Genomic DNA, 9,532 nt, shown 5'->3' with positions numbered 1-9,532 from the left:
AATAAACAATAGATTAATTGAGTTTCTACTGTGTCATGTAATAGTTGCTTCTACTGTGTCATGTAATAGTTGAGACTACAGGCATACTATCCTCACACCGATGACAGGATAGAAGGCCTAATTCAGGCTATGTCAACATTAGTGTATTGTGTTGGCGTTAGCATGCAGGTGCGCTGCCACTGCCTTTGCCCTGCCTTTGAAACTAATTAACTAATGAAACTAAAAAAACAAAATTGGACGTTTTATTGGGGTGCGGACAACTTTACTCTACTTAAACGTAAAAATCCGTTTTCGAAATAATGTAAAAACGAGGCGTTTTTAGCCTTACAAATTCGAAAAACTCAGTAATTTATTATAGATTGTCACCAAAAAGAAGGCATGCTGGAATTGGTGCTATTCACATCGTATACATTATACTTCTAGTGCCCATTTCTATTCACCTTTATGCATTCTTCATTACGTTTCACTACACTACCTGGAGAGAATTGATCTAAAATTGAATGCCCTCCTGCAGGATGATATCTGTCAATAAGTTGACCAGATCACAATGATGTCATTATATAGCTGATATAGCTAGAGGCAGTATACGTACAGGGTGTCCCTGAAAGAACTGCATTGCCGGGAACTGATTTTTTGGTACTTTAATGCACAAAGTAAACATAACTAAATAAATGATGATGTTGTAGAACATATCAGCTATCACATACTTTTTGGAATTTTGACAATTGAATATGAATACAAAAGCCACCTAAGTCCATACTTTGGCCAAATTGAGTTAAGCATGGGAAATTGTTGCTATACATAGGCCTGTCATATGCATGAAAGAACAACTCAAATTCATTCTCTGTGTCTATTGGGCATGTGAAAAATAGCATGTATGAAAGAATCACCCAATTCCATGATTTGAGTCTTGTAACACATTGATTGAAATCCAGTATGTATAAAAGTCCACTTGTAACACATTCATTGCTAGAGAATGACTTTTGAACAAAAATGGGTTTAATAAAGGAAAGTGTGTGGTTTATATTACATGGCAGAATGCTTATCAACATTATACAATATACATACCTGTGTGCTTTATTTTGTATTATCTTACTAGTGGTAATCTCATTCTAACATTGTTGTCTTTGTATATGATTCAAAAACCACCAAAAAAGTCCAAAATTTAAAATGAACCCCACAAAGTCCCTGAAATGCTAATCGTCATACCTAATACAGGTTAATCCACTCATTTGCACGTAAAACTTACCATATTGACCAGGTAAATCTAACTGAAGGAATTAAAATGATACACAGGTTTTTCTCTCAAAATAACTTCGCATGGACTTAGGTGGCTTTTGTATTCATGTATTCAATTGACTGCTCCGTTTTTGAAACAAAAGAAAAGAATTTTACGAAACTCCCTCATTTTCAAGCCTTTCCACAGAGTCAATATAAATGACAACGCATCATGCGCTGATGATGCCCAATGATATGGTCTTCTTAATTTTTAATCTTAATAGTTCGTCTCGAAGCCTTTCCCAAGTTAAAAACCTAATATGTGACCGTACACCACGAATGAGCCGTAAATGTCCTCAATTGTATTCTGAGTTACAGTGTAAATGGGCATGAAGGTCGTATTCATAGGTACCTCAATTTGGTGCTATGTGTACCTCATATAATGAGATACACGTAGCACCAAATTGAAATACCTATGAATATGACCTTCATGCCCATTTTACACTGTAACTCAGAATACAATTGAGGACATTTACGGCTCATTCGTGGTGTACGGTCACATATGGAATGTGGTTTTGATTAGTTAATTAATTAATTTTAATTAATTTATTTATTAATTAATGGATCCATATGAATATTGACCCTAGGCTTATGATTGGTATCTTATTTTAAATATATTCTTTAGTTGTTCTTTTCTCTCTTTCGTTTAAAACACCTTTTGGGGGTCACACCTTTGTGGCATTTTAAGGTATAGTTGGCTTTTGCTATGAAAAAGGTGATAAATCCAGGCCCAATAACTGATAATTACCCCCTTTGGTCAATTACAATTCCAGCTAGACAAGCCCACCCCAATGATAAACCACAGCAGACAATCCAAAAGATAGGAAATTGTTATGTAATAATGTTATTATGATACATGTTGGCACACTTTTTGAGAGTTCTATAATGGGAAATCAGCAGGAGCTAATTGGAGGATTAGTGGTTTTGATTTTATTCCTTTTGTCTCGCCTGAACTTTGTTCAGGATGGGACTTAGTAATCACTATTTCTGTCTGTGTGGATGTGTGTGTGGATGTATGTGTGTCCGTCCGGAGCTGTATCTGGGTAACCGTAAGACTTATGGCGACGCTACTTGGTGGGAGGAAGGGTATCCAAGTTTGCTCCGTAACCATATGTTTTCGGTGAAAAATATGCAAATTAACATAGCTAATTTGCATAATTTATGCAAAAATCAGCGCAAATTGATAGCGGAGTTTGTGGACAGACTATCTCAAGAGCTGTCGGGCGCATGGTAACGAAACCTGGTGGCAGCTATGATACACATCTGCTGATCACCTGATTAGTTTTTCGGCAAAAAGTATGTGCATTTAGTTGTTAATTTGCATAATTTATGCGGAACGATTCTACAAATATGGTTGGAAATCTGAAGAAATCCGCCTTGTGGAGCTGTATCTGGGGGATTCGTAAGATCCCTAAGCCCTATGATGATGAAACGTGGTAGGGGTAGTATGACCAGAGGATCTCAACCCGATTCGATTTTCAGCGCAAAATATGGTAATTAAGTACCTAATTTGCATAATTTATGCATAAAATGCAAAAACCTATTCGGAGACTAGGGGTCGCACATTCTTCAAACTTGGTGGGTGGGTGCATCTTCACCCCAGACAGAACAAGTTTGTATTGGTTAGTGCGTCAAGGTCACCCAAGGTCATCTGAGGTCAAATGACTAAAAACCACCTTTTTAGGGTGAAGGAAGCATTTTTTCAAAAAATGTCTAAAACAGGTTTTTATGTCAAAAAATGGTCTATCATACAATGTAGTCTTCATGCACACTAGTACCCCCCCCCCCCATGTGGCCCCTCCCACACACTCAAAGTTGAGGGGGGGTCAAAAATGTAATGAAATATTGTTTTTATATTGCGCATTACATATATCAATTTCGGAAATGTAGGCCAAGTTAATACGCCAAAAAAAGACTTTGAAGAATGTCTCTCATGTACAAAAGGATAGGAAACTGAACATTTAAAACCACCTTTTTAGGGTGAAGGAAGCATTTTTTCAAAAAAATGTCTAAAATGGGTTTTTATGTCAAAAATGGTCTCTTTTGGGGTGCTACATCGAGTCAAATGTTCAGAAGATTATTTCGGAGTCATCCGAGGTCACCCAGGGTTCATCTAAGGTCAAATTACTAAAACTGTCGTATGGGCATGAAACTTGGTGGGTACAATCAACATTTAGAGTCAAATGTAGGAAGATTATTTCGGGGTCATCTGAGGTCACCAGGGGTCATCTGAGGTCAAATTACTAAAAACTGTCGTATGGGCATGAAACTTGGTGGGTACAATCAACATTTAGTAATTTAGTTACTGGGAAATCAGCAGGAGCTAATTGGAGGGATTAGTGGTTTTGATTTTTATTCCTTTTTGTCTCGCCTGAACTTTGTTCAGGATGGGACTTAGTAATCACTATTTCTGTCTGTGTGGATGTGTGTGTGGATGTATGTGTGTCCGTCCGGAGCTGTATCTGGGGAACCGTAAGACTTACGGCGACGCTACTTGGTGGGAGGAAGGGTATCCAAGTTTGCTCCGTAACCATATGTTTTCGGTGAAAAATATGCAAATTAACATAGCTAATTTGCATAATTTATGCAAAAATCAAGCGCAAATTGATAGCGGAGTTTGTGGACAGACTATCTCAAGAGCTGTCGGGCGCATGGTAACGAAACCTGGTGGCAGCTATGATACACATCTGCTGATCACCTGATTAGTTTTTCGGCAAAAAGTATGTGCATTTAGTTGTTAATTTATGCGGAACGATTCTACAAATATGGTTGGAAATCTGAAGAAATCCGCCTTGTGGAGCTGTATCTGGGGATTAGTAAGATCCCTAAGCCCTATGATGATGAAACGTGGTAGGGGTAGTATGACCAGAGGATCTCAACCCGATTCGATTTTCAGCGCAAAATATGGTAATTAAGTACCTAATTCGCATAATTTATGCATAAAATGCAAAAACCTATTTTCTCGGAGACTAGGGGTGCATACGTTCTTCAAACTTGGTGGGTGGGTGCATCTTCACCCCAGACAGAACAAGTTTGTATTGGTTAGTGCGTCAAGGTCACCCAAGGTCATCTGAGGTCAAATGACTAAAAACTGTCGTATGGGCACGAAACTTGGTGGGTACGGTCAACATAATGTGGTTGGGGGTAGTATGACCAGAGGATGCACACTAGTACCCCCCCCCCCATGTGGCCCCTCCCACACACTCAAAGTAGAGGGGGGGTCAAAAATTTAATGAAATATTGTTTTTATATTATGCATTACATACATGTATATCAATTTCGGTCATGTAGGCCAAGTTATTAGGCCAAAAAAGACTTTGAAGAATGTCTCTCATGTACAAAAGTATAGGAAACTGAACATTTAAAACCACCTTTTTAGGGTGAAGGAAGCATTTTTCAAAAATGTCTAAAACAGGTTTTATGTCAAAAATGGTCTATCATACAATGTAGTCTTCATGCACACTAGTACCCCCCCCCCATGTGGCCCCTCCCACACACTCAAAGTTGAGGGGGGTCAAAATGTAATGAAATATTGTTTTATATTTGCATTACATATATCAATTTCGGAAATGTAGGCCAAGTTAATACGCCAAAAAAAGACTTTGAAGAATGTCTCATGTACAAAAGGATAGGAAACTGAACATTTAAAACCACCTTTTTAGGGTGAAGGAAGCATTTTTTTCAAAAAAATGTCTAAAATGGGTTTTTATGTCAAAAATGGTCTCTTTTGGGGTGCTACATCGAGTCAAATGTTCAGAAGATTATTTCGGGGTCATCCGAGGTCACCCAGGGTTCATCTAAGGTCAAATTACTAAAAACTGTCGTATGGGCATGAAACTTGGTGGGTACAATCAACATTTAGAGTCAAATGTTCGGAAGATTATTTCGGGGTCATCTGAGGTCACCAGGGGTCATCTGAGGGCAAATTACTAAAAACTGGCGTATGGGCATGAAACTTGGTGGGTACAATCAACATTTAGAGTCAAATGTTAGGAAGATTATTTCAAGGGTCATCCGAGGTCACCCAGGGGTCATCTAAGGTCATCCGAGGTCACCCAGGGGTCATCTAAGGTCAAACTACTAAAACTGTCGTATGGGCATGAAACTTGGTGGGTACAGTCAACATTTAGAGTCAAATGTTCGGAAGATTATTTCAGGGTCATCCGAGGTCACCCAGGGGTCATCTGAGGTCAAATTACTAAAAACTGTCGTATGGGCATGAAACTTGGTGGGTACAGTCAATATTTAGAGTCAAATGTTCGGAAGATTATTTTGGGGTCATCCGAGGTCACCCAGGGGTCATCTGAGGTCAAATTACTAAAAACTGTCGTATGGGCATGAAACTTGGTGGGTACAGTCAACATTTCGAGTAAAATTTTCGGAAGGTTATTTCGGGTTCATCCGAGGTCACCAAAGGGTCATCTGAGGTCAAATTACTAAAACTGTCATATGGGCATGAAACTTGGTGGGTACAGTCAACATTTAGAGTCAAAGTTTAGGAAGGTAATTTCGGGGTCATCCAAGGTCACACAGGGGTCATCTGAGGTCACATTACTAAAAACTGTCATATGGGCATGAAACTTGGTGGGTACAGTCAACATTTAGAGTCAAAGTTTTGGAAGGTAATTTAGGGGTCATCCAAGGTCACCCAGGGGTCATCTGAGGTCAAATTACTAAAAACTGTCGCATGGGCATGACACCTGGTGGTTACAGTCAACATTAAGAGTCAAATTTTTGGAAGGGCATTTCGGGGTCACCCAGGGGTCATCTGAGGTCAAATTACTAAAACTGTCGTATGGGCATGAAACTTGGTGGGTACAGTCAACATTTAGAGCCAAATTTTGGAAGGTCATTTTTGGGTCATCCAAGGTCACCCAGGAGTCATCTGAGGTCAAATTACTTAAAACTGTTATATGGGCATGAAACTTGGTGGGTACAGTCAACATTTAGAGTCTTTTTTTAAAGTCATTTCGGGGTCATCCAAGGTCACTCAGGGGTCATCTGAGGTCACATTACTAAAAACTGCTGTATGGGCATGACACTTAGTGGTCACTGTCAACATTAAGAGTCAAATTTTTGGAAGGGCATTTCGGGGTCACCCAGGGGTCATCTGAGGTCAAATTACTTAAAACTGTTATATGGGCATGAAACTTGGTGGGTACAGTCAACATTTAGAGTCTTTTTTTAAAGTCATTTCGGGGTCATCCAAGGTCACTCAGGGTCATCTGAGGTCACATTACTAAAAACTGTTGTATGGGCATGAAACTTGGTGGGTACAGTCAACATTTAGAGCCAAATTTTTGGAAGGTCATTTTGGGATCATCGAAGGTCATCCATAGGCATGACACCTGGTGGTTACAGTCAACATTTAAAGTCGAATTTTTGGAAGGTCATTTCAGGGACATCTGAGGTCACCCATGGGTCATCTGTGGTCAAATTTCTAAAAACTGTCACAGGGGCATGAAACTTGGTGGGCAGTCATCATTTAGAGCCAAATTTTTGGACAGTCATTGCAAGGTCATCTGAGGTCACTCAGAGGTCATCTGAAGTCAAATGACTAAAAACTGTTGTGTGGGCATGAAACTTGATTGGTACAGTCAACATTTAGAGCCCAATTTTTGGAAGGTCATTTTGGGGTCAGTAGGGGTCATCTGAGGTCAAATTAGTAAAAATTGTCGGATGGGCATGAGACTTGGTGGGTACAGTCACCATCAGCCAGGTAATTGTGCCCAGCCGAGACCCACCAAAATTTAGGGATCAAAGGTCAAATTCCAATATTGGTCCAATCAAGTTCAAATTGAACAGGCAAATCGCCATGGGTTGTTGCAGGTTCATTTACTTCTACCAAAAGTAATCGTAAAAGCAGGCGATCACGAAAGCAGGCGAGACTCGTGGTTCGAGAACCGCCTTGTTCATAGAGCAACCAGAGTATATGTCCACTTCAGACCAAAAGGTTAGTCAGTAAATAAGTTAGTAAGAAAGTATAAACATTCTCTTTGATAAAATTTCATGGTGCAGTAAAAAATGAAGAGCTTTGTTGCAAAACCCCTTACATCCACTTTTGACTTTTTGAGAAAAACAGCTTTTTTTAATTGTGCAAGTATTACTCGTTCGATTTGATTCAATTTGGGTTCGGATAAGGCCCTTCACAACTGATTTTGAGTTTACTGTTTTCCTCCCGCATCCAAAATTGAAAAATAAAAATAATTATTTTCTTTTTATTTGACATTTTCTCTGTTAAATGACATTTTAATAACATTTATTTGCTACTTTCTTACTTTGATCATCCTAACTATGATGCTGAACAAACAATGAACACCCCTACATTATCATCAATGTATAAAATCAACCATTATTGCAAAATAATTAAATCTGCAGTGCCAAAATATGCCGTTCATATTGGGCTGTAACCACTCATTTCAAAATAAAGAAAATAATAAGTAATTAATAATTAATAATTAAAAGTTACCTCGTGCCTTTTTGAAAATCTTGAACAGTAAACTAAGATTTTAATTTGAAGGGCCTAAAGTGTTGATGAATAGAAACTAAAAGAATAGGTTTGGTACAATTTTCAAGCATTCCTATTTATTTTATTATTTATTTTATATCACACCTTTTGTGGATGTAAGGGGTTTTGCAACAAAATAAATGTACCCCTTTTCTAGAAACCACCTTTGCAATCATATTAGAGCCCATTTGTTTGCACTACTTTATGTAACTTGACTAATGCTTTCAAAATCAAAAAGAAAAATTGAAATATCTCATTTACTTTTTTAATTCTGAATTTTTAATTAAATTCGGGAAAATGGCATTTTTTGCGTATTTTCGAAGCTACACCTTTTGTTAATTAAAATGAATTTTTCCAAACATAGTGACCCAAAAACAGTTCCTTTTGGTTTTAATACTAAAGAACATTCTAAGCTACTATTATACATCAAAAAATTAAAACAAAACAATTCTATTAATTTTAAGTTCAGATTTCCAGAAATTCCCTAAGATTTCCCAAACGGAAACATTAAAATTTTTATATTTATTATCATGTATTACTATGTAATATTTTGATAGTATGTATTATTCACTGAGCGTGTTTGTAGAGAGCCAGCTTATCCATTGTTAGGCGCTTATCATCATAGAAGTACTTCAAAATCAATTGCCATTGCAGTGTGGTATTTCTGTGATAAACTACTACAAGCACGCTCGTAATATCATTATGCATTTAGTGTATTTTGGTCAATCATACATAGTAATGTTATTCTAATTTAATTATATTGATTTAATTGTTACTGCCTAAATGTATTGAGATTTATTTATATACCAATGACTCTTGTTTACATTTAATTTTATTACTTTGTTGAGCTATTAAGATCACTTGTATATTGATGTTGATGATTGATGAAAATAAAATATGAATGAATGAATGAATGAATGTATGATACCTCCGGAAGGGAAGGTAGTATGAAGGTCAAACAACCACCAAAATGTGTATTTTAACCCATACTATAATATCATGCCAATAACTCAATTTCAGCCATTATTATGTTTTGATGGATCCAAGTTGTGATAATATTGGATCCAAAACATAATAATGATAAAATTGGATGCTTTACGCCCAATATTTATTGGTCTCGCTATGAGTTGTAAAATATTGGACTCGACTACGTCTCGTCCAATATTTTAAAACTCATAGCTCGACCAATAAATATGGGCTCAACCGATCCAATTTTATATCAAAAGTGGATGTAAGGGGTTTTGAAACAAAGCTCTTCAAATATAAATAAATCAAAACCGAATGTACATGCAATTGGAATGAGTTGTTACCGAAATAGTCGAAAACCTGAGGAGTCATTCCATGCCCACTCAACATGAAAGTTAACCCATAATAGATTTTTTCCTTCTTTTGTGTACTGGTAGATACAATTGAGAAATGAAAAACCTGAAAATTTGAGGTCGTAACTCCCTTTCGTTTCCGTGCTAGAGCAATTTTGAAATTCAGGGTGGGGGCACACAAAAAAATGTAAATTTTCAGGGGTGTGGGACTGGGATATATACTTTTTGAAAATCACCTTGAAAATCAAAGTATACCTCGCTACACATTATTTTCTCATGCCCCCCCCCCAGATTTCTAATTGCTATAGCGCGAAAACGAAAGGTCGTTGCGACCTCAAATTTTAAAGTTTTTCATTTCAAAATCCATAAGTATGGGTTAACTTTAATGTTGAGTTGGCATGGAATGACCCACAGAGTATCCTAGCAA

This window comes from Amphiura filiformis, chromosome 18 (assembly GCF_039555335.1).
Source record: "Amphiura filiformis chromosome 18, Afil_fr2py, whole genome shotgun sequence".
Lineage (NCBI taxonomy): Eukaryota > Metazoa > Echinodermata > Ophiuroidea > Amphilepidida > Amphiuridae > Amphiura > Amphiura filiformis.
This window is presented reverse-complemented; position numbering follows the sequence as displayed.